At 36.5% G+C, this 25,682-nt stretch overlaps 1 long non-coding RNA gene across 4 annotated transcripts in view; it reads right to left on the reverse strand.

Moving 5' to 3' along the window:
- LOC143379333 (uncharacterized) overlaps window positions 1–25,682 on the reverse strand; it is a 53,528-nt gene that overhangs the window by 11,164 nt on the left and 16,682 nt on the right. For all 4 annotated transcript variants that reach the window (XR_013088468.1, XR_013088467.1, XR_013088466.1 and 1 more), the window contains exons 4-6: window positions 19,737–19,804; window positions 16,557–16,655; window positions 3,900–3,972 (exon numbers count right to left, since the gene is read on the reverse strand). This is a non-coding gene — a long non-coding RNA (uncharacterized LOC143379333). The remainder of the gene's footprint in view (window positions 1–3,899; window positions 3,973–16,556; window positions 16,656–19,736; window positions 19,805–25,682) is intronic.

A 25,682-nucleotide genomic window follows, 5' to 3' on the forward strand; every position in this document is an offset into this window, starting at 1 on the left:
GCATCTAAATTCATTAGGGATATTGGTCTGTAGTTTTCTTTCTTTGAGGTGTCCTTCTCTGGTTTGGGAATCAGGGTGATATTGGCCTCATAGAATGAATTTGGGAGTTCTCCCTCTTTTTCTATCTCCTGAAATAGATTATGGAGTATTGGTATTAGTTCCTCTTTAAATGTTTTGTAAAACTCTGCTGTATATCCATCCGGTCCTGGGCTTTTCTTGGTTGGTAGTCTTTTGATGGCTTCTTCTATTTCCTCCCTTGATATTGATCTGTTTAGGTTGTTTATATCTTCCTGATTCAATCTGGGTAGTTCATATGTCTCAAGGAATTTATCTATGCCTTCACTATCTTCTATTTTATTAGAGTATAGGGTTTCAAAATAATTTCTAATTATCGTCTGTATTTCTGAATTGTCTGTTGTGATGTTGCCTTTTTCATCCCGTAAGCTAGTAATTTGGGTTCTCTCTCTTCTTCTCTTTGTTAGTGTGGCTAGTGGTCTATCAATCTTATTTATTTTTTCAAAGAACCAACTTTTAGTTTTGTCAATTTTTTCGATTGTTTCTTTTGTTTCGATTTCATTGATTTCTGCTCTAATTTTAATTATTTCTTGCCTTCTACTGTATTTGCTGCTGATTTGTTCTTCTTTTTCTAAGGCTTTGAGGTGTAGTATGAGGTCATTTATTTGTTGGCTTTTCCTTCTTTTAAGGAATGAACTCCATGAAATGAATTTTCCTCTTAGTACTGCTTTCATAGTGTCCCAAAGATTTCGATATGTTGTTTCTGAGTTTTCGTTTACCTCTAAGAATTTTTTAATTTCCTCTTTGATGTCTTCTGTAACCCTTTGTTCATTCAGTAGCATATTGTTTGATCTCCATGTGATGTAGGGTTTTTCCTTTCTCATTTTATTATTGATTTCCAATTTCATTCCATTATGATCAGATAAAATGCATGGTAGTATCTCAACTCCTTTGTAATTGCTAAGCTTTGCCCTGTGACATAATATATGGTCTATTTTTGAGAAGGATCCATGTGCTGCTGAGAAGAAAGTGTATCCGCTTGATGTTGGGTGGTATATTCTGTATATATCAATTAAGTCTAAGTTATTTATTGTATTATTGAGCTCTATGGTTTCTTTATTCAATTTTTGTTTGGAAGATCTGTCCATTGGTGAGAGAGGTGTATTAAAATCTCCCATGATTATTGTGTTGTGGTCTATTAGACTCTTGAACTTGAGAAGAGTTTGTTTGATGAACGTAGCTGCACCATTGTTTGGGGCATATATATTAATGATCGTCAAGTCTTGTTGGTGTATGGTTCCCTTGAGCAGTATGTATTGTCCTTGTTTATCCCTTTTGATTAACTTTGGCTTGAAGTCTATTTTATTTGATAAAAGTATGGACACCCCTGCTTGCTTCTGGGGTCCGTATGAGTGATATGATTTTTCCCAACCTTTCACCTTCAGTCTGTGTATGTCTTTTCCTATCAGATGAGTCTCCTGTAGGCAGCATATTGTTGGATCTTTTTTTTTAATCCATTCTACTAGCCTATGTCTTTTGATTGGTGCATTTAAGCCATTAACATTTAGGGTTACTATTGAGATATGGTTTGTATTTCCAGCCATATTTGGTTATGTATGATACTTAACATGATTAGTTTTTCCTCTATGCTTAGTTTTTCCTTTATTGTACTACCTCCCGTTGTTGGTTTTCATTGTTATTTTTCATTTCCTCTTCCTGTAATGTTTTGCCAAGGATGTTTTGAAGAGCTGGTTTTCTAGCTGCAAATTCTTTTAACTTTTGCTTATCGTGGAAGATTTTTATTTCATCTTCAATCCTGAAGCTTAATTTCGCTGGATACATGATTCTTGGTTGGAACCCTTTTTCTTTCAGCGTTTGAAATATGTTGTTCCAGGATCTTCTAGCTTTCAGAGTCTGTGTTGAAAGATCAGCAGTTATCCTGATTGGTTTACCCTTAAATGTAATCTGCTTCCTCTCTCTTGTGGCTTTTAAGATTCTCTCCTTATTCTGTATGTTGGGCATCTTCATTATTATATGTCTTGGTGTGGATCTCTTATGATTTTGTATATTCGGTGTCCTGTAGGCTTCTAGTATTTGGATTTCTTTTTCATTCTTTAAGTCTGGGAAGTTTTCTAGTATTATTTCATTGAATAGATTACTCATTCCCTTGGTTTGGACCTCTGTACCCTCTTGTATCCCAATAACTCTTAGGTTTGGTTTCTTGATGTTATCCCATAGTTCTTGGATGTTCTGCTCATGATTTCTTAACATTCTCGCTGAGCTGTCTATGTTCTTTTCAAGTTGAAAAACTTTGTCTTCGTTGTCTGAAGTTCTATCTTCCAAGTGTTCTACTCTGCTGGTAATACTCTCATTTGAGTTTTTAATTTGGTTTATTGTTTCCTGCATTTCCAGGATTTCTGTTTGTTTGTTTTTTATATCCTCTATCTCCCTATAGAGTTGATCTTTTGCTTCTTGGATTTGTTTATGTAATTCATTGTCAAAGTGATTTTTCATTGTCTGAATTTGATGAATAATGTCTTCCTTGAGACTCCAGATCATCTGAAGCATGTATATCCTGAACTCTTTGTCTGACATTCCATCAGCTGCAGATATTACCTCATCTAATGTTGAATTGACCTGTATTGTTTGTGGTCCTTTCTTTCCTTGTCTTTTCATACTGCTCATGATTCTTTCTAGCTTTGTGAAACTGTTGAGCTAATGTTTTTCCCCTTATATATTTGTATTGTTCTTGAATAGCTCCAATATCCCTCTTTTTCGGAGAAAGACAATGTTAACAGATCCCAATATCAACAGTACATTATCTAAGGACAAGTTTTCATTATTAATACATTTATAGTTATATTCTAAGACTATAGATATTGGATTTAATTATTACTTAAGAATATATTCCTTAGTTTCATAAAAGGCGTACCATATCTGGTGGCATATAGAAAACTTAATTTCAGATGAAGGATGTTATACTTAAAGAGAAAGGAGTGAGGGAATGAGGTTAAACTAACTTAGCACCTTTGGAGAACTCTAACCACTCGACTGGTAATTTATGGAAGAATGTATAGACTCAACCTCCTATTTAGATAGTTACCCTATGTATAGATAGCAAAAGTTAGGAGATTGAAAGTGGTATAGAGAGAATATGAATTAAAAAAAAAAAGAAAAGAAAAGAAATAACAAGGAAGAAAAGAGAAATAAGAGAAGGGAAAGGGAAGTAAGATAGAAATACAGAAAAAAAAATGGGGGGGAGGTGGGGCATATGCAATTCCTCTATATTATATTACTTTGGTAATTCAGTTGTTCATGCTCAGTTCTTGGTTTCACATATGCTGAAGTTGTGGAAGAGAGAGAAGAAAAGAGAAAGAGAGGAAAAAAAAAAAAGTCTCTCAGAACACTGTTTTCCTTGCTTCCAGTAGGTGGCGTTGTCTATTCCTAGTTTGAGCCTCTGTATTCAGGGTGGTGGGTATAGCCAGTGTGAAGGGAAATGAGCTTCCACCTGTATCTTCCCTACTCTAGTCTCTGAGGTAGAAACCAGGTGCCTCTTTTAAAATTTAAAAGTGGGTAACTGTTCAGTGAAGATTACTCTTTGAAGGTACATGGATTGAAAATAATGCAATAGGTCTTTTTGCTGTTTTGGAGTACACAAGTCTACTCTATTTATCTTAATACAGATATTTAAGAGATGACAATGTAAACCTAAATTTTAAAATATCTATATATTGTAGATAAAACTAACAAGAAAAAATAATACACATAATTTTCTCTTTAACACCATGGACACTGTGATTATGATCTTGACAAGCCAAATTGATTGAAAATGCAAACCAATGATCAAAAGTATTACATCATAATCTTCTAAAACTATATGATACCTTAAAACGATGACATATGTAATCGTTTCCCCTTTTTTCCTTCTTTTTCTCTTTCTTGATGTTATCTTTTATCCTAAAAATTAAAAGATATCAATGAGTAATTAAATTACAAAATAGGCCATATTTATTTATTTTTAAAGTTTTTTTTAGTTGTCAATGGACCTTTATTTTATTTATTTATATGTGGTGCTAAGGATTGAGCCCAGGGCCTCACACATGATAGAAAAGGGCTCTACCACTGAGCCACAACCCCAGCCCCCTGTTTATTTTTGGTTAGTGATTCCATTCACCATAATTAAAAAATGTAAAGGTAAAAGGTCTCCTTTTCACCTGTCACCCATTCATCAAAATTTTCCCTGTATTAGTCACCCAAAACTGCTATAACAAAATACCACAACAGAATTTATTTCTCACAATTCTAGAAGCTAGGAAGTCCAAGATTGAAGTGTTAGTAGCTCTCATGTCTGGTGAGGGACCACTTTTTGCTTACAGGCTACCTCTTTTATGGTATCTTCATAGAATATAAAGAGAAAGTTCTAGTGTCTCTTCCTCCTATAGGCATTAATCCCACCAGAAGGGTTCCACCCTTGTAACCTCATCTAAATCCAATCGCCTCCCAAAGGCCCACCTCCTAATACCATCATATTGGGGATAAAGACTTCAACATATCAATTTTGGGGACAGCCAGAGGAATGAGAAGTTGTGCTCCATTTGTGTACAATATGTCCAAATGCATTCTACCGCCATGTATAACTAATTAGAACAAATAAAAAAAAATTTGGAGTGGGACACAGACACTCAGGTCAAAACATTTCTCAAAGACGATAACAAGTCTTACAAATGTTTTGCATATCTTTCCAAAGATATTTGTAAGCACTTATAGGCTAATAAGAATATATGTTCTTATCTTCACCACCACTATTTCCACAAATGGTAACATAGTTGAAGGCCATTCTAATCAGTAAGCAAAGAATTCCTACATATTTTTTTGTGATTGTAATGTATCAAATTGATTTAATCAGTCTATCATAAATGGAGATTTAAAAAAAATTCTTATTTTTATTTATTTATTTCTTGGTACTGGGGATTGAATCCAGTGGTGCTTGAACACTAAGTTACATCTGCAGCCCTTTTTGTTTTTCAATCTGAGACAGAGTCTCATTAAATTGTTTAGGACCTTGCTAAATTACTGAGGCTGGCTTCCAATTTGCAATCCTCCTGTTTCAGTCTCTGGAGTTGCTGGGATTACAGGTGTGCACCACTATACTTGGCTCAGAAGTGAATATTTATGTTGTTTCAAATATTTTAATATTACAAGTCATATTGCTATATGTAAACATGTCTTTTCATAGGTGTGTGGAAATAACTACAGAATAAATTACTGCATGTAGAACTTGGGAGTAATGAGTAAATATATTTCTAATTTTAATAGATATTGTCAAATTGCCTTTTACTGAAGCTTTAACAATTTTCTTCCTCAACAGGAGAGAGAGTACCTACTTCCCTAAACCTTTACCAAGTTTAATAACAAACTTGAATCTTTAATCTGATGGGGAAAAACAATCTCTCCAATTAAATTTAAATCTATACTTCTCTTATTATGAATAAGTTTGAACATACTTTTATAAAATTAAGAGCCATTTATATTTTCCTCTTTTTGTGAGTTGTATGATCATATCTTCTGCATATTTATCTATTAGATTGTAGGGTGTTTTCTTATTGATTATCCTCCATGCTAAATCACAGTGTTAAGACTATCTAGATCACAAGTTCAAAGTTACTTGCAAACAAATATACTCCTATTGGGTACAATATTTTACAGGTTTATTGATTATCTCCCAAAGGTCAGACTTCTTTGGGCAAGGTTAAATTCTTAACTACACACCTATACTATAGTTTATTTATCTGTTCTGTTGTTGATGGATTCCTTTTATTAAAAAAAGCACTTATAAACAACATTGCCATGCTCTTCTTTTACGGGTATATTAGTGTAGAAATGGTGGAGAATACACCTATAAGTGAGACTGTTGAGTTTCTGAACCCAGGCTACATATATGTTTGATTTAATATATCAATATTAACTTCCTGGTTTTTGAACCTTGTGACATACACAGAAAGGATTTTCTCTCCATCTATTATTATGATTTTCAAAACCTCACAATAGTTTCTTTTTTTTTTTGCCATTCAATTTAACAGTTTTATTAAAATGTAATTCTCATGGCATACGATTCACCTATTTAAAGTGTACAACTCAGTGGTTTTAGAATATTCAGAATTGTACAATTATCACACAACTGATTTTAGAACATTTTCATCACTCTGAAAGAGATTTTGAAAGCATTAACAGTCACACTCCATTTTCCCCCCAGTTCCCTCACGATAGGCCATCACCAAGTTACTTTCTGTCTTTATAGATTGACGTATTCTGCATGTTTCATTCAAATGGAGTCATATAATATGTGGCTTTTGTGTCTGGCTCCTTTCACATTTCTTTTAAGCTTAGTGAACTTTGTAGCATATATTATTTTTTATTGTTAAATAATATAGAATTATTTGGACTTATTACATTTTTTTATTTGTTTATCAGCTGATGATTTTTTGGGTTGTTTGTACTTTTGGGCTATTGTGAAAATGCCATTCTGAATATTTGTGTTTGAATTTTTGTATGACCATGTGTTTTCTTTTCTTTAAATATTTTTTAGTTGTAGATGAACACAATATCATTATTTATTTATTTTTATGTGGTGCTGAGGATGGAACTCTGTGACTCACGTGTGCGAGGCAAGTGCTCTACCACTGAGCCAGAACTCCAGCCCCATGACCACGTGTTTTCATTCTTCTTAGGGACATCACAGCAGTGGAATGGTTGGGTCATAAGCCACCTCTTTGAGGAATGACCAGACTGTCTTCCAGGACCATTTCCATTCCTGCTAGTAGTATATGAAGGCTTCATTTTCTCTACCTCCTAGTCAACACTTGTTATTATCTGTATTTTGATGGAAAGTCATCCTAATGGTTAAAAGTGGTACATCACTGAAGTTTTAATTCTCATTCTTCTGATGGCTTGTGAGGCTGAGCATCTTGTCATGTCTTATGGGCCATGTGTAGAAACATCATGTAGACCTTTCACTCCCCTGTCTTTCCCTATCCCTCCCTCCTACCTTCCTTTATTCCTTTTTGTCTACATTGATCTTTCTTCTATTCTTTCTTTTTTTTTTTAATCCCCTACCTTCCTTATTTTGGATTTGCTTCCACGTATCAGAGAGTCAACCTTGACTTTTTGAGATTGGTTTATTTCACTTAGCATGAGAGCCTCCAATTCATCCATCACTGGCAAATGCCATAGTTATTGTTTTTTTATGGCTAGTTTTGCTCAATTTTAAATCAGGTCAAGACTTCTTTGTATATTTGGATAATTGTCCTTTAGCAGATGTGTGTTTTACCACCAATATATTTTTCCAGTACATGGTTGGCCTTCTTCTCATCACATTGTCTTTCCCAGAACAGATATTTTAATTTAAAAAAGAATACCAGTTTAGGGCTGGGGTTGTGGCTCAGTGGGAGAGCACTTGCCTCACACATGTGAAGCGCTGGGTTCGATCCTCAGCGCCACGTAAAAATAAATCATAAAATAAAGGCATTGTGTCCATCTACAACTAAAAATAGTAATAATAATTATAAAATTTTTAAAAAATTATGTCCTTGACTGATCATGCTCATCACTATCACCAAGGTCAACCAGATTTTCTCTTATGTTACTTCTAAGGGCATTAAGGTTTACATCTTGAGCATCTCCCCAAAACCCATGTGTTAAACAGGTCTGGTCCCCAGCTCATGGCATTACTGGCAGGTGGCAGGAACTTTAGGAGGTCAGGCCTAGTTGGAGGAAGTTGTGTCGTTGTGCCTGTGTATTTGAAGTTCTTGTTGGCACTAGAAACCCTTTGTCTCCTTGCTTCCTAGCTGCCATGGGGTGAATAAATCTTCCTCTGCCACATGCTCCTGCCACCATGATGTACTGTTCACCACAGCCCAAAGCAAACTGGTCAAGTGACTGTGAACTGAAACCTCTGAAACCATGAGCCAAAATAAATCTTTCCTCCTTTTAAGTTGTTTATCTCAGGTATTTTGTCACAGTGACAGAAAGCTAACATTAGGGTTTGGCATTTTATATTTAGGTCCAGAATCCACTTTGTTTTTTTTTTTTTTTTTTTTACTTTCTTCTAAGAAGCACATGGCTCCTACTTTATTTATTTATTTTTTTTATAATACACAAAAGCAAACAAGTTTAATCTTAAAAAATATCAAGTATCACATCCATAGCCTATTCCTAATTATAATTACTTCTTTTTTTCTGTATTTTTTTAAATTAATTTTTATTGTAGGTTGTTCAAAACATTACATAGTTCTTGATATATCATATTTCACACTTTGATTCAAGTGGGATATGAGCTCCCATTTTACCCCATATACAGATTGCAGAATCACATCAGTTGCACAACCATTGATTTACATATTGCCATTCTGGTGTCTGTTGTATTCTGCTGCCTTTCCTATCCTCTACTATCCCCCCTCCCCCCTCCCCTCCCCTCTTCTCTCTCTACCCCCTCTACTGTAGTTCATTTCTCCCCCTTATATTTTTCCTCCTTTTTCCTCACTTCCTCTTGTATGTAAATTGTATACCCCTGAGGGTCTCCTTCCATTTACATGCAATTTCCCTTCTCTCTCCCTTTCCCTCCCACCTCTCATCCCTGTTTAATGTTAATCTTCTTCTCATGCTCTTCGTCCCTACTCTGTTCTTAGTTACTCTCCTTATATCAAAGAAGACATTTGGCATTTGTTTTTAAGGGACTGGCTAGCTTCACTTAGCATAATCTGCTCTAATGCCATCCATTTCCCTCCAAATTCTATGATTTTGTCATTTCTTAATGCAGAGTAATACTCCATTGTGTATAAATGCCACATTTTTTTTATCCATTTGTCTATTGAAGGGCATCTAGGTTGGTTCCACAGTCTTGCTATTGTGAATTGTGCTGCTATGAACATGGATGTAGCAGTGTCCCTATAGTGTGCTCTTTTTAGGTCTTTAGGGAATAGACCGAGTAGGGGAATAGCTGGATCAAATGGTGGTTCCATTCCAAGCTTTCCAAGAAATCTCCATACTGCTTTCCAAATTGGCCGCACCAATTTGCAGTCCCACCAGCAATGTACAAGAGTACCCTTTTCCCCACATCCTCACCAGCACTTGTTGCTGTTTGACTTCCTAATGGCTGCCAATCTTACTGGAGTGAGATGGTATCTTAGGGTGGTTTTGATTTGCATTTCTCTGACTGCTAGAGATGGTGAGCATTTTTTCATATACTTGTTGATTAATTGTATGTCCTCCTCTGAGAAATTTCTGTTCAGGTCCTTGGCCCATTTGTTGATTGGGTTATTTGTTATCTCATTGTTTTTTTAGTTCTTTGTATATTCTGGATATTAGGGCTCTGTCTGAAGTGTGAGGAGTAAAGATTTGTTCCCAGGACGTAGGCTCCCTATTTACCTCTCTTATTGTTTCTTTTGCTGAGAAAAAACTTTTTAGTTTGAGTAAGTCCCATTTGTTGATTCTAGTTATTAACTGTTGTGCTATGGGTGTCCTATTGAGGAATTTGGAGCCCGACCCCACAGTATGTAGATCATAGCCAACTTTTTCTTCTATCAAACGCCATGTCTCTGATTTGATATCAAGTTCCTTGATCCACTTTGAGTTAACTTTTGTGCATGGCGAGAGAAAGGGATTCAGATTCATTTTGTTGCAAATGGATTTCCAGTTTTCCCAACACCATTTGTTGAAGATGCTATCCTTCTTCCATTGCATGCTTTTAGCCCCTTTATCAAATATAAGATAGTTGTAGTTTTGTGGATTGGTTTCTGTGTCCTCTATTCTGTACCATTGGTCCACCCGCCTGTTTTGGTACCAGTACCATGCTGTTTTTGTTACTATTGCTCTGTAGTATAGTTTGAAGTCTGGTATAGCTATACCGCCTGATTCACACTTCCTGCTTAGCATTGTTTTTGCTATTCTGGGTCTTTTATTTTTCCATATGAATTTCATGATTGCTTTCTCTATTTCTACAAGAAATGCCGTTGGGATTTTGATTGGCATTGCATTAAACCTATAGAGAACTTTTGGTAATATCGCCATTTTGATGATGTTACTTCTACCTATCCATGAACAGGGTATATTTTTCCATCTTCTAAGATCTTCTTCTATTTCTTTCTTTAGGGTTCTGTAGTTTTCATTGTATAAGTCTTTCACCTCTTTTGTTAGGTTGATTCCCAAGTATTTTATTTTTTTTTGAGGATATTGTGAATGGGGTGGTTGTCCTCATTTCCATTTCAGAGGATTTGTCGCTGATATACAGGAATGCCTTTGATTTATGCGTGTTGATTTTATATCCTGCCACTTTGCTGAATTCATTTATTAGCTCTAATAGTTTCTTTGTAGACCCTTTTGGGTCTGCTAGGTATAGAATCATGTCATCTGCAAATAGTGATAATTTGAGTTCTTCTTTTCCTATTTTTATGCCTTTAATTTCTTTCGTCTGTCTAATTGCTCTGGCCAGTGATTCGAGAACTATGTTGAACAGAAGTGGTGAGAGAGGGCATCCCTGTCTTGTTCCAGATTTTAGAGGGAATGCCTTCAGTTTTTCTCCATTCAGAATGATGCTAGCCTGAGGCTTAGCATAGAGTGCTTTTACAATATTGAGGTATGTTCCTGTTATCCCTAGTTTTTCTAGAATTTTGAACATAAAGGGATGCTGTACTTTGTCGAATGCTTTTTCTGCATCTATCGAGATGATCATATGGTTCTTATTTTTAAGCCTATTGATGTGGTGAATAACATTTATTGATTTCCGTATATTGAACCAACCTTGCATCCCAGGGATAAATCCTACCTGATCATGGTGCACAATTTTTTTGATATGTTTTTGTATCCGGTTCGCCAGAAGTTTATTGAGGATTTTTGCATCTAGGTTCATTAGAGATATTGGTCTGTAGTTTTCTTTCTTTGAAGTGTCTTTGTCTGGTTTAGGAATCAGGGTGATGTTGGCCTCATAGAATGAATTTGGAAGCTCTCCCTCTTTTTCTATTTCCTGAAATAGCTTGAAAAGTATTGGTATTAGTTCCTCTTTAAAGGTTTTGTAAAACTCTGCTGTATACCCATCCGGTCCTGGGCTTTTCTTAGTTGGTAGTCTTTTGATGGTATCTTCTATTTCCTCAATTGATATTGGTCTGTTTAGGTTGTCAATATCCTCCTGACTCAATCTGGGCAAATCATATGACTTAAGAAATTTATCGATGCCTTCACTATCTTCTATTTTGTTGGAGTATAAGGATTCAAAATAATTTCTGATAATCTTCTGTATTTCTGAAGTGTCTGTTGTGATATTGCCTTTTTCATCCTGTATGCTGGTAATTTGAGTTCTCTCTCTTCTTCTCTTCGTTAGCGTGGCTAAGGGTCTGTCGATTTTATTTATTTTTTCAAAGAACCAACTTTTAGTTTTGTCAATTTTTTCTATTGTTTCTTTCGTTTCGATTTCATTAATTTCAGCTCTGATTTTAATTATTTCTTGTCTTCTACTTCTTTTGCTGTTGTTTTGCTCTTCTTTTTCTAGGATTTTGAGTTGAAGTATTAGATCATTTATTTGTTGGTTTTTTCTTTTTTTAAGGAATGAACTCCAAGCAATAAATTTTCCTCTTAGAACTGCTTTCAATGTGTCCCAAAGATTCCGATATGTTGTGTCTGTGTTTTCATTTATCTCTAAGAATTTTTTAATTTCCTCCTTGATGTCTTCTATAACCCATTGATCATTCAGTAACCTATTGTTCATTCTCCAAGTGATGCATGATTTTTCCTTACTTCTTTTATCGTTAATTTTCAATTTCATTCCATTATGATCAGATAAGATGCATGGTATTATCTCTACTCCTTTATATTGTCTAAGAGTTGCCCTGTGACATAATATATGATCTATTTTTGAGAAGGATCCATGTGCTGCTGAGAAAAAAGTGTAACTGCTTGATGTTGGGTGGTATATTCTATATATGTCAATTAAGTCTAGGTTATTAATTGTGTTATTGAGCTCTATAGTTTCCTTATTCAACTTTTGTTTGGAAGATCTGTCCAGTGGTGAGAGAGGTGTGTTGAAGTCTCCCATGATTATTGTATGGTGGTCTATTAGACTCTTGAACTTAAGAAGGGTTTGTTTGATGAACATAGCTGCACCATTGTTTGGGGCATATATATTTATGATTGTTATGTCTTGTTGGTGTATGGTTCCCTTGAGAAGTATGTAGTGTCCCTCTTCATCCCTTTTGATTAACTTTGGCTTGAAATCTATTTTATTTGATATGAGTATGGACACTCCTGCTTGTTTCCGAAGTCCATATGAGTGATATGATTTTTCCCAACCTTTCACCTTCAGTCTATGTATGTCTTTTCCTATCAAATGCGTCTCCTGAAGGCAGCATATTGTTGGGTCTTGTTTTGTGATCCATTATACTAGCCTGTGTCTCTTAATTGGTGAGTTTAAGCCATTAACATTTAGGGTTATTATTGAGATATGGGTTGTTCTTCCAGCCATATTTGTTTATTTATGTTACTAAACATGGTCTGTTTTCCTCTTTGATTATTCCCCCCCCCCTTTACTGTACTACCTCCCACTGTTGGTTTTCATTGATATTTTCCATTTCCTCTTCCTGTAATATTTTGCCGAGGATGTTTTGAAGAGATGGTTTTCTAGCTGCAAATTCTTTTAACTTTTGTTTATCATGGAAGGTTTTAATTTCATCTTCCATCCTGAAGCTTAATTTCGTGGGATACACAATTCTTGGTTGGAACCCATTTTCTTTCAGTGTATGAAATATGTTATTCCAGGATCTTCTAGCTTTCAGAGTCTGTGTTGAAAGATCAGCTGTTATCCTGATTGGTTTACCCCTAAATGTAATCTGCTTCCTTTCTCTTGTAGCTTTTAAAATTCTCTCCTTATTCTGTATGTTGGGCATCTTCATTATAATGTGTCTAGGTGTGGATCTCTTATGATTTTGCACATTCGGCGTCCTGTAGGCTTCTAGGATTTGGGATTCTGTCTCATTCTTCAAGTCTGGGAAGTTTTCTCGTATTATTTCGTTGAATAGATTGCTCATTCCTTTGGTTTGGACCTCAATACCTTCCTGTATCCCAATGACTCTTAAGTTTGATCTCTTTATGTTATCCCATATTTCTTGAATATTCTGCTCATGGTTTCTTAACAGCTTTGCTGAGCTGTCTATGTTCTTCTCCAGTTGAAATACTTTGTCTTCATTGTCTGATGTTCTATCTTCTAAGTGTTCTACTCTGCTGGTAGTATTCTCAATTGAGTTTTTAAGTTGGTTTATTGTTTCCAGCATTTCCAGGATTTCTGTTTGTTTGTTTTTTATAACCTCTATCTCCCTGTATAACTGATCTTTTGCTTCTTGGATTTGTTTATGTAATTCATTGTCGAAGAGGTCGAAGTGGTCTTTTATTGTCTGATTTTGCTGTCTAATGTCTTCCTTGAGACTCCAGATCATCTGAAGCATGTATATCCTGAATTCTTTATCTGACATTCCATCTGCTGCAGATATTACCTCTTCTAAAGTTGAATTGACCTGCATTGCTTGTGGTCCTTTCTTTCCTTGTCTTTTCATACTGATCGCGTTTCTTTCTGCTTGGTGAAACTGTTGTGTTATTGATTTTTCCCCCTATATATTATATTGCTCTTGTATAGCTGCAACGTCTCCCTTGCAGGCTTTGGCGGTGGTTCTGCCCCTCCTTCAATTGAGGCAATGTGCCTACCACGCCGGGAGGCCGCTGTGCCTGTACTTTCGATGGGCCTGTTCTTTCGGTGGTCACAGGTCCGCCTACCTTGCAGGCGTGAGCAGCGGCTTTGCCCCTCCGCTGGCCACTAGGCCTGTTCTGTCTGTCGGTTGCAGGTCTGTCTACCTAAAAGGCGCTGGTGGCGGCTCTGCCCCTCCCCCAACTGGGGTGATGTATCTGGCGGGCCACTGGGCCTGTTTTGTCGGTGGTCACGGTTCCACCTACCTTGCACACGCGTGGAGCAGCTGTGTCCCTCCGAGAGTTTCTGGGCCTGACCTGCCGGTGGGTGGCAAGTGCACCTACCTTGCAGGTGCAGGGGTGGCTCTGCCACTCCGCGGGTCACTGGGCCTGATCTGCTGGTGAGTCACAGGTCTGTCTAACTTGCAGGCGCCCGACGGCTCTGCCCCTCCCCCAACCGGGGCGGGTTGATGTGTCTGGCCGGCCGCTGGGCCTGTTCTGTTGGTGGTCACGGTTCAGCCTACCTAGCAGGCACGTGGGGCAGCTGTGTCCCTCCGCAGGTTTTTGGGCCTGACCTGCCGGTGTGTCGCAGGTCTGCCTACCTTGTAGGCTCGGGGGGTGGCTCTGCCGCTCTGTGGATTGCTGTGCCTGTTCTGCTGGTGGGTCGCGGGTCCGCCTACCTTGCAGGCACCCGGCGGCTCTGCCCCTCCCCCAACCGGAGCTATGTGTCTGGCGGTCCACTGGGCCTGTTTTGTCGGTGGTCACGGTTCCGCCTACCTTGCACACGCGTGGAGCAGCTGTGTCCCTCCGAGAGTTGCTGGGCCTGACCTGTCGGTGGGTGGCAAGTGCGCCCACGTTGCAGGCCTTGGGGTGGCTCTGCCGCTCCGCGGGTTGCTGGGCCTGATATGCTGGTGAGACGCAGGTCTGCCTACCTTGCAGGCGCCCGGTGGCTCTGCCCCTCCCCCAACCGGGGTGGGGCAATGTGTCTGGCCGGCCTCTGAGCCTGTTCTGTTGGTGGTCAGGGTTCTGCCTACCTAGCAGGCTCGTGGGGCAGCTGTGCCCCTCCGCAGTTTGTTGGGCCTGACCTGCTGGTGGGTGGCAAGTGCGCCTACCTTGCAGGCCCAGGGGTGGCTCTGTCGCTCCGCGGTTGCTGGGCCTGATCTGCTGGTGAGTCGCAGGTCTGCCTAACTTGCAGGCGCCCGGCGGCTCTGCCCCTCCCCCAACCGCGGCGGGGCGATGTGTCTGGCCGACCGCTGGGCCTGTTCTGTCGGTGGTCAGGGTTCTGCCTACCTAGCAGGCACGTGGGGCAGCTGTGCCCCTCCGCAGGTTTTTGGGCCTGACCTGCTGGTAGGTCGCAGGTCTACCTACCTTGTAGGCTCGGGGGGTGGCTCTGCCGCTCTGTGGATTGCTGTGCCTGTTCTGCTGGTGGGTAGTTGGTTCGCCTACCTTGCAGGCGCCCGGCGGCTCTGCCCTTCCCCCAACCGGAGCGATGTGTCTGGCGTTCCACTGGGCCTGTTTTGTCGGTGTTCACAGTTCCGCCTACCTTGCACACGCGTGGAGCAGCTGTTTCATTAGTGCCTGGGCACACTCTCCTTGTTTGCCTCCCTCAGGCCCTAAGTTTGTAGAGCTTGGGGCTGAGAACCCCCAGCCAATTTGCTTACCTTCCGGTAGCCACGCCCCCGTATCTGGTGCAAGAGACCTCAGTTGTCAGCACTGGTGGGAGCGGTAGCTGGGAGTCCCGCGCCGCACAGCTCCCGCCGGCTCCTGCGCCAGCGCTGCCTCCGGGGTTTCTTGACTACCACGCCGGCATGTCGCTGGACCTGTTCCGGGCTCCGGCGGCGGCTCTGCTCCGCCCCTCTGGCCTCCACAGTATTCAGCAGGACCCGGACCGAGAAACAGTTTCCGCGGGTTCTTTATCCCTGGACCAGAGCAGTTCCGGGGGCCAGAATTCGGCCTCTCCGGACTTGGTGCATGCTCCGACAGGAGCAGGCTCCAAGAAGCAGTTTCCGCGGGTTATTTAGCACTAAGTCTGAGCAATTTGTCTGCGAGACGCAGACAATTGTCAGCCTGAAATTACCTGTTCTATAGCTGAAAGAGCTGCAATCAGTCGAAAACAAGGATGGTGACGTCAGCTCTCCAAGATGGTGGCCGCTGGCTTCCTCCGTGGTCTGACCGGTGTGGAGAACCGAACTGGACCGTTTCCTTCCCCCGTCTCCAACCCAGAATTCAGCTCCGAGCTCAGCAAATGCCTAGCTGGCAGGAGCCCGCAGAATCAGCATCGCTGTATCTCTGCGCCACCAGCCTGTCGTTTCCCAGCGCGCGCCGCAGACTCCAGCCGCAGGGTGATCTGCCGAACAAGCAGCGCTCCATACGGACAGATTGCTCGCGTTTGAGCCCCTGAAGCTGATCCTCGTGCGATAAAAATCCTTCCACTAGGTTTTGGAGCACCCCAATTTTGCTGGAAATTCCTAACAAGATAGCTTTTAGCCATTCTAACTCATCATTTTCCCTCACAGTGACGCAGTACACGGAGTTACTGCACTCCCTTCGCGGCCATCTTGCCTCCCCCCTCACAATAGTTTCTTGCACTTCTTTTGTGGCTTTCATTTCTTTACATGTAAACCTTTGACTCATCTGGTGCATCTGTACTGAAAATGTACAGACTTTTTTCCTTGTCTCTGTTCTCTAAACAATATAATAACTATTTACAGAGCATTCCCTAAACAATATAATAACTATTTACAGAGCATTTACATTGAATTAGGCATTATGTACATTCTCCTTTTGTGACATATCATTACAGTGAGAGCACAATACCATACCTGAAGAATTAGGCAAACAGAAATGATGACATCTCAGTGGCAAATGGTGTGGATCAATGACTGTGGACCAGATAGGATGATGGATGTCTCAGAAGATTCCTGCATGAAAGATAACATTTAGGACAAGGGGAATACGAGTACATTTTCCCTGCCCTTCCCTGGTAACATAGAGATTTCCCCTCATATACCTCAAATGAGACTAAAAGTAGGAAACTCCAAACTAACTGAGATCAGGTTTTTGTCCCAGGCCAATGACTTAGGGTTTCAAAAATAAAATTGGATGAATTACAGAAAGATAATGTCATATCTTTTACATAGCTGTGTCATGGACAGATTCAAACCCATAGATTAGCAAAGTTGTTCATATTATTCACTTTAAGTGTTTAAAGTTATATATCTGTTGATACACCCCTTTTTATTTCCTTTTCTTTTTTTTTAAGTAGATTTGTCAAGGCTTTGATCAATTTATTGGGATTTTCTTAAAAATCCATTCTTGGATTTATGATCCATTTTTTTCTTTCTCTTAAAAGTCTTTAAGGTTTTTAATCTTTATTATTTCCTCCCTCCTACTTTAAGTTGTATTTTAGTTGTTCTTTTCTAATTTCTTCTTTTGAAAGTTAACTTCACTTACTTTTTTTCAATGACAAAAACATTTACATGAATGAATTAATTTCTGATTTAGGGGGATAATATTAAGTGGTTTAAAATTTACCCAGAATTAAAATACATAACACAGCAGCATAGAAGTCAGGGAAAAGGTAAAGGAATCAGAATGTTCTGATGTCCTTCTTTTCTGTAAGTGGAAAGTAAAAGAACCAAATAACATTAGTCTTTGATAATCAAGGTTGTATATTATAGTTTATATGGTAACCAATATAAAAGAAGAAAAATATAAATTAGAAAATGTATAATATGTTAAAAAGACAAAAAATGAACTAAGTGGCATAGAATGGTAAGATTAAACTGAAAAATATTAGTAATTATATTAAATCTGTGTCAACATTCAAAAGATGAAGATCATCAAACTGGATAAGAATATAAAACACAACTAATTTATGCTGACTAGAGAGAAGTTGGAAGTAAAAGATATCAAACAAACACTAATTCTTCTCTCCCTCTAAAATGTGATATAGCTGATACTATCAGGTAAAATTGACTTTAAGACAATAAATACTATTAGAGTTAAAGAAGTAACTTCATAATAATAAAAACCATAATTTGTCAGAAGAATTAATCATTCAAATTTTGAATTCATTTAAAAGAACTTCAAAATATAAGCAAACATTGAAAATTTTACGAGAACTCCATAATCATAAGGAAGATTTTAAACCTTATCTTTTTAATTGATAGAAAAAGGCAGGAAATTAACAATACAAATGATATTTATAACCAAATCAAATGTATCAGACAGAGTAAGTTATATTAGCATATAGTAGCAAAAACCCTATAATCTTCATAACTTTTTACAAAATGAAGGGAACCAGAGTTAACCAGGGACCATCTATACAAGAAAACATGTTAATGAATGGTTTATCCTTAATAGACAAATTGGGACCTAATATGAAACTGGAGATTCTCTGCTTTTCAGCAAGGAACTATCTGCTTTCAGAATCCACCAATTCCAGATGTCTTTGCTCCTGGGAGCAAAAAATTACCACAACACAGATCTGATTCAGGGACCTATGTTCTAAGTTCAGGCTGTTTCAGTGCCATTAGATCCTGAGGCAATTCAGGGCAGAAAAGGGTAGATCCTATAGTCACTGATGTAGGACCAATTGCTGGTGATCTTTCTTAGATCTAAGGACTTCAGTGAAGTTTCAACAATTCAACAAGAACCTGTTGGAAGATTTGATTAATCAAGATTCTTAAAGATCACCATCTAGTTTAACCAACTTGGGGATGATCAAATATCTCAAACCCAAATAGAACTTTCCTCTACTCATTAATATAAGAGTAGGTATAGAATTCCATCTGCTGCTTTTGACTAACAAACAAAGCAGAATGACAACTTCCTTATCAGAGAGCCCTGAGAAACCAAAATGCTAGGCCCCAGGGAGATCTTCAAATAGGAGGGAAAAGCTGCTACTTGGAATTTTTCCATGAACTTTTCTCAGAATTAAATCTCGTCATACTCTCAGGATGCTTCTACCCAAATTTGATATTTATTAGAACATAGGTTTTATTTTGTTTTGTGGTTTTGTTTGTTTGGTTGGTTGGTTTTACTTTTACCCTCTTTCCATAGCATAGTTTCAGTGGAGGAGGGCCTTGTCAAAATTTTCTTTTTCTTTCCTTGGCTGTGACTTGGAGAATTGTTTTTTTCTTATGCAGTTATATCCCTTTCCTTATTTATATGCTACCAGTAGATCTTTTGATTAATTTTTAGAATATTTGTTTATTTTGATAGTTTTTGATAGAAAAATTAGTAATTGGATTATAGCAATTTCGAATACAGTATAGTATATTCTGCAGTAAGCAAAGTGGTAGGAGAGATTTAGGGGAAAATAAATAAAAAACTGGCTTGGTTCTTTGAGATTCTTACTGCTTTCCTTTGGTTTAATTACCTAAAGCTTTCTGTACTCCAATTCCGGCCCCAGGAAACTGCTTTTCTCTGGGGGTAAAGGACTCCTAGGGAAATGCCCTGCTAAAAGATTGGCTTTTTCAGTATGCTGCTTCAGCTGGTTGTTAATGTCTGAAAATTATGTACATTTATTTATATCAATTTCACTTATTTCCATGTGAATAGAGAAAGAACTTAAGGATATACACAAAAATTTTAAGAGTGATAACCCCAGGAGGATGAATTAAAGAGAAAAGTGTGGCCATTTCAACTGTTATTCAATTTTCCTTCCAATTATTTGTATTTTTCAAAGTAAATATGCATTTTATAACCACTTTATAACATCAAAACTAAAAGGCAAAATAAAATGAAAAATTAAAATTAATTTAATTTTAAAGTTAAAAGATTTGCAGTTTTGGGGTTTTAATTATGTATATAGTTTTCTGAAAATCTGAAGAAAAGGAAAAGGGCACTGTTACTTTAGCACCAACATGTTAACCATTCTTTACCTTATATCTATCTTCAAAATACCCTGCAGATTCTGTGCTCTTTGATCAATAAGAAAGTTCAGTATCCTACAGCAGTCAATCTTATTTTTATTTAAATTAGTCACAATCACTTACCTTTCCTTCTCTTTTCCATTTATTCTTTTTGTCTTTTCTCTTTCTCTTAATTTTTCCTTTGGTAATCTCTAAATTTTTTTAAAGAAAAATTGGAAGTTTTAATTCATTTTTTAAAATAGAAAAGTTAGAAAAGTGTCTTTTCTTTATTAATTAATCAAACTGTGATAGACTATGATAGCAGCAGAAAATAAGCTAAGAAACGTATCCCACTGGCATTTATAAATGCCATATATAATAAATATGGCATTTATTTATAATATAATTTAAATTTATAATATATTTAAATATAATATAATTTAATTATATTATATATAATTATATTATTATATATTTATATTATATATTATATTATATATATTATATATTATTATATATATATTAATTATATTATATATAATTAAATATATTTAAATATAATATAATTTAAATTTATAAATATATTTATAAATAAATAAATATTTATAAATGCCATATATAATAAATCTCATCTAGAGAACAATACTGGTGTGAATATTGTTCCACTAGAATCTAACTTTTAGATAACCTAGAAAGCATAAGGTGCTATGTTTATTAGCAGAAACTATAAGAGTGCAACTATTAAATTCTTTACTGGGAAATATGAAAAATAAATTATTTTAAGGAGAAATGGAAAAGATGATTATTAGCCTGCCACCATATTAACCACTCCATACTATAAAAGACATTCTTTTTCGTAACTCTAAGAAAAAGTTCCTTGCGTAAGATTTCCTATATATTTTAAAACAGTTTGGGGTTTTCAGGGTTTCTTAAATCTGTACTTGATGTCTTCCAACTGTTTTGCAAAACTTTTGACCATTATTTTATTTAAATACTGCTTCTCTCCAATTGGCTCCTCTTTCCTTCTTGGATTCCGGTTATATTTTAGATCTTTTCCCTGTGTCTCACATGTCTCTGATGAGCTCTCTACCTTCCATTTTTTTCTTTTCCTCCTGAACTGACTTCCAGTTCACCAATTCTGTCTTTTGGTGACTAATATACTGGTAAACCTATCTAGACTGTTAATTTTAAACAATGGAATTTATACTTGAACTATACTAGAATTAGCATACCAATGAACTTTATACTAGAACACTTGATTCTTTTATATAGTTTATAAATCTCTATTTTTCTGAATATATTAATCACAATTGTTTAAAATTCATTGCCACCTAACCCTAATATTTGGGATACCTGTAGGGCTGTTATTTTTTTCTCTTGTTTTTTTAGTCCTATCGGTAACCCAGATATTGAAGTTAGGTGGCAATGTCTTATAATTTCTTGTTAAAAGTAAGTATTTTTTATTTAAAAAATTTAGAAGTTATAGATGATATTATTGTCCTATAAAGACTATTTAAAGACTATTTAAAGACCCTTCCTCCACCACATAAACTGAATGATGGATGATCATCTAAACCCAGTTTGGAACCATGCAAAATGAGATTAGAGTCCCAGTAAAGCTCAATTCACCTCTGATTCATCCCTAGCCCTCCTGGATTTTTAACAGAGGTCTATGCTAATGGAAGAAGTCAATAAATGAAATGTATTTAATGGCATAAACTTACAATTATAAACAGAATAGTAAGTAATTGTCCATCTTTCCTGGAGGTTACCAGAAGAGTTGCTCCAATAAAATAAGAGGGAAAAAAGATAAGAATCTTATGCTTCATAAAATGGATGATCAAGTGACTACATAATTAGGTGTTTCTTTAAAAGCCTCATTAAACCCCTGGGACCTCCACTGCAGAAATAAGGCAGCTACATAAAGAATACCAAGAGCAAGGAATTTGTGGCCCTCACAACTATCAAGTGAATCAACCACATTCCTTTGGAAGGCCAGTGCTTGAGTTGCAAATAGCATTAGAGGATTATTTTAAAGATAAGAATCCCTCTCTTCCTTTTGTTTCCTGGAGACACTGCACTTGGTAGATAAATCTATATTTATTTGTAACTGCCTGTGTTAAGCTTCATACTTTTAGGCAAACTGAGGAGAAATTTTCAGAGTTAGATCCTTATGCCATCAGTGTTCTAGCAACTCATTCTCAATCAATGCCATCAGAATTATTATAAAAGGCTTGCCATTTCATCTAGATCCTATTTTTGTATATATATGGATATATTTTGTACTATTAAAGTATTTTGATAAAGTATATATTGTTTTTGTTCAAAAGCTTTAAAGCAGTCACCCATTTTATGTATGAATATGTTGAGTGATTACTCAAATAAAAATTTAAGTGTCTATGGAAAAAAAATGGGTGATCAAACCCAAATGAGAGGTAAAGAAAATGCTCAGAATGAAGATGAAAGAAGAATCTAATATCATAGCTACTCCACACGTCTTGAGAACAGTTAAGTTCAAATGGAGTATATTAAAAGGATGTAGGAGAGAAACCTCAAGTAAAATGAATGGAATACTTGATGCGCTTGAATATTTTGAAAGGCAATTTAGACTATGACTATATATCACAAACAGAAAATTAAACAAAAATTTTAAAATTACTAAATGCAAGAAAAACAAAAAAAGTGCTAGAAAGGAAACATTATGTAGCTCAGTTATGAATAGCACCTATAAAGTCATGATAATGAAATTATTGAATAATGAAATCATCAAAGTTATCATAGTGAGATCCTATTTAGGAGGATGAGAGGAAGCAAATATGAGAGAAAATGGTGGTTTAAAAAGAAAAGAAACTTGGGCTGAGGATATAACTCAATTGGCAAAGTGCTTGCCCTGCATGCACAAGGCTCTGGGTTCAATCCCCAGGAGCATACACACACACACACACACACACACAAAAAAAAAAAAAAAAAAAAAAAGGAACTAAGTTTTTATCTTCTGTAGAGCCTAACCTAAAACTTAAAAATGAAGAAATGACTCAATAAGCAAGTTATTCAAAGATTCAGATGTAAATATCAAAACACACTGCAGCACAGTTTGAAATGCTTGCCTTTGGAAATTGAAATCTGAGAAAGTCATTCTGAAACTGTCAATTAGGGCCAGGGCAGAACAAAGATATTTTGAAATATGCGAAGACTCAGAAAGTTTACCTCCAAGATGATATATTTTTTCTTCATGTTTTTCTATTTGTACATTGTAGTTGTACATAATGGTGGGATTTTTTGATACATATTTGCACATGTACCCATTTAACAATATAATTTGACCAATATCATTCCTAGTAGTTCCTCTTCTCTTCCCTCCTCCTTCCCCTTTTTTCTATTCTACTGATTTCCCTTTTATTTTCATGAGATCCACACTCCCACATACACACACTTTTCATTTCCTTTTTTGTCTCGACCTTCTGCATATGAGAGAAAACATATGACCTCTGAGCTTGGCTTATTTTGCTTACGATACTGCTCTAAAGTTCCATACATTTTTTTTTTTTTTTTTTTTTTGCAAATGACATGGTTTCATTTTTGTTTGGGCTGATTAAAAATCCATTGGATATACATACCACATTTTCTTTACCTATTCATTCACTGATGGACATCAAGGCCAGTATCATAATTTGGCTATTTTGAATTGTGCTACTATAAACATGGGTATGAAGTATCACTATAGCATGATGACTTTAATTCTTTAGGATAAATACCAAGGACTGGTATAGCTGGGTCATATGGTGTTTTCATTCCTAGATTTTTGAGGAACCACCATATTGATTTCCATAGGGTTGTACTAATTTACCATCCTACCAACAATGTAAAAATATTACTTTCCCCCCACAACCTCTCCAGCATTTATTGTTTGTATTTGCGATGACTGATATTCTGACTAGTGTGAGATGAATAATCTCAGTGTAATTTTGATTTTCATTTCCCTAATTGCTAAAGATGTTGAACATTTTTTTTTTCATTTATTTGTTGGCCATTTGTACTTCTTCTTTTTTGAAGTATCAGTTCATTTGCCCATTTATTAATTTGATTATTTGGGGGTTTTTTGTGTGTTTTGTTTTGTTTCAGCTTTACATATTCCAGATATTTATATTCTGTCAGAAGAGCAACTAGAAAAGATTTTCTCCCATTCTGTAGGTTCTCTCTTCACATTCCTAATTGTTTTGTTTGGTGTGCAGAAGCTTTCTAATTTGATGCCATTTCATTTGCTAACTCTTGGTATTATTTCCTCAGCTTTAGCAAGCTAGTGAGAAAGTCCTAGCCTGTGACTGTGCGTTGGAGTGTTGATTCTTTATTTTCTTCTAGGAGTTACAAAGGCTTTTGATACATTGAGTTGACTTTTTGTGCAGGATGAAAGATAAAGTTCTAGTTTAATTCTTCTACATATGGATAACCAGTTTTTCCTAGTACCATTTGTTATAAAAGGCTCTTTTCTCCAATTTGGTATTTGGCACTCTTGTCAAGGATTAGATGACTATATCTGTATGGGTTTGTCTCTGTGACTTCTATTATGTTCCATTAGTCTATGTATTTATTTTTATGTTGGAGCCATTTTATGTTGTTATGATACCTCTGGAGTATAATTTGAATTATATTATTGGTATTGTGATGCCTCCAGCATTACTTTTTTGGTTTAGAATTTCTTTGGCTATTCTGGGTCTTTTATTCCTCCAAATGCATTTTACAGCTTTTTTTTTTTTTTTTTTTTTAGTTTTGTGAGCAATGTCATTGATAATTTGATGGAGATTGAATCTGTATTGCTTTTGGTAGTATGGCCATTTTAACAATATTAATCCTGCCTATCTATGAATATGGGAGGTCTTTCCACCTTCTTGTATCTTTTTCAATTTCTTTCTTCAGTGTTCTGTAGTTTTCATTGTTGAGGTCTTTCACCTCCTTGGTTAGATTTATTCCTAAGTAATTTATTTTAGTTTTTGAGGCTATTATGAATGGGATTGTTTTCTTCATTTCTTTCTCAGAAGATTCAGTGTTGTTATGTAGGAAAGCTACTGATTTTTGTAAACTATGTTGCTGGTAGAACTTTTTGGATCTTCTAAGTATCAGATCTTATCATCTGCAAACAGTGGTAATTTGAATTATTTTTCCTCCTATTTGAATCCCTTTTATTTTCTCCTCTTGCTTAATTGTTCTGGCTAGAATTTCTAGTATTATATTACATAGGAGTGGTGAGAATGGACATCCTTGACGTGTTACAGATTTTAAAGGAAATGCATTCAGTTCTTCCCCATTCACTATGATGTTGGTTGGGGCTTTTGGTATATAGCCTTTATGATGATAAGGTAGATTTCTTCAATGTTTTTATCATTAATAAGTGGTGAATTTTGTCAAAGGCTTTCTCTGCATCTATCGAGGTGACTAAGTGATTTTATCCTTAATTCTATTCAATTACATTTATTGATTTGAATATGTTAAAACTTCCTTGCATCTGGGATAAAACCAACTTGGCAATGTTGTACAATATTCTTAGTATGATTTTGAATACAATTTGCTAATGTTTCACTAAGAATTTTTGAATCTAAGTTCATCAGGGATATAGGTCTATAGTTTCCTAACCTTGATGTATATCCTTAAATGGTTTTGGCATGAGTGTGATATTGATATCACAGAATGGATTTAGAAGTATTATATCCCTTTTTATTTCATGAAATAGTCTGAGGAGCATTGACATTAATTCTTTGAAGGTCTATAGAATTCAGCTGAAAATCCATCTGATCCTGGGCTTTTCTTTGTTAGAAGATTTTTTATTATTACTTCTATCTCATTGCTAGCAATTGGTTTCCTTTTTCTTCTTGATTCAATTTTGGCAGATTTTTTGTGTCAGAAATTTATCAATTTCTTCAAGATTTTTCAATTTATTGGAGTAAAAGTTTTCAAAATAGTTCCTAATGAACCTCTGGATTTCTGTGGTAATTTCTCCCGTTTCATCTCTAATTTTACAATTTGGATCTTCTGTATCTTTTGGTTAGTTTGGCTAAGGGCTTATCAATCTTGTTTACCTATTCAGAGAATGAAATC

This window comes from Callospermophilus lateralis, chromosome 13, assembly GCF_048772815.1.
Source record: "Callospermophilus lateralis isolate mCalLat2 chromosome 13, mCalLat2.hap1, whole genome shotgun sequence".
Lineage (NCBI taxonomy): Eukaryota > Metazoa > Chordata > Mammalia > Rodentia > Sciuridae > Callospermophilus > Callospermophilus lateralis.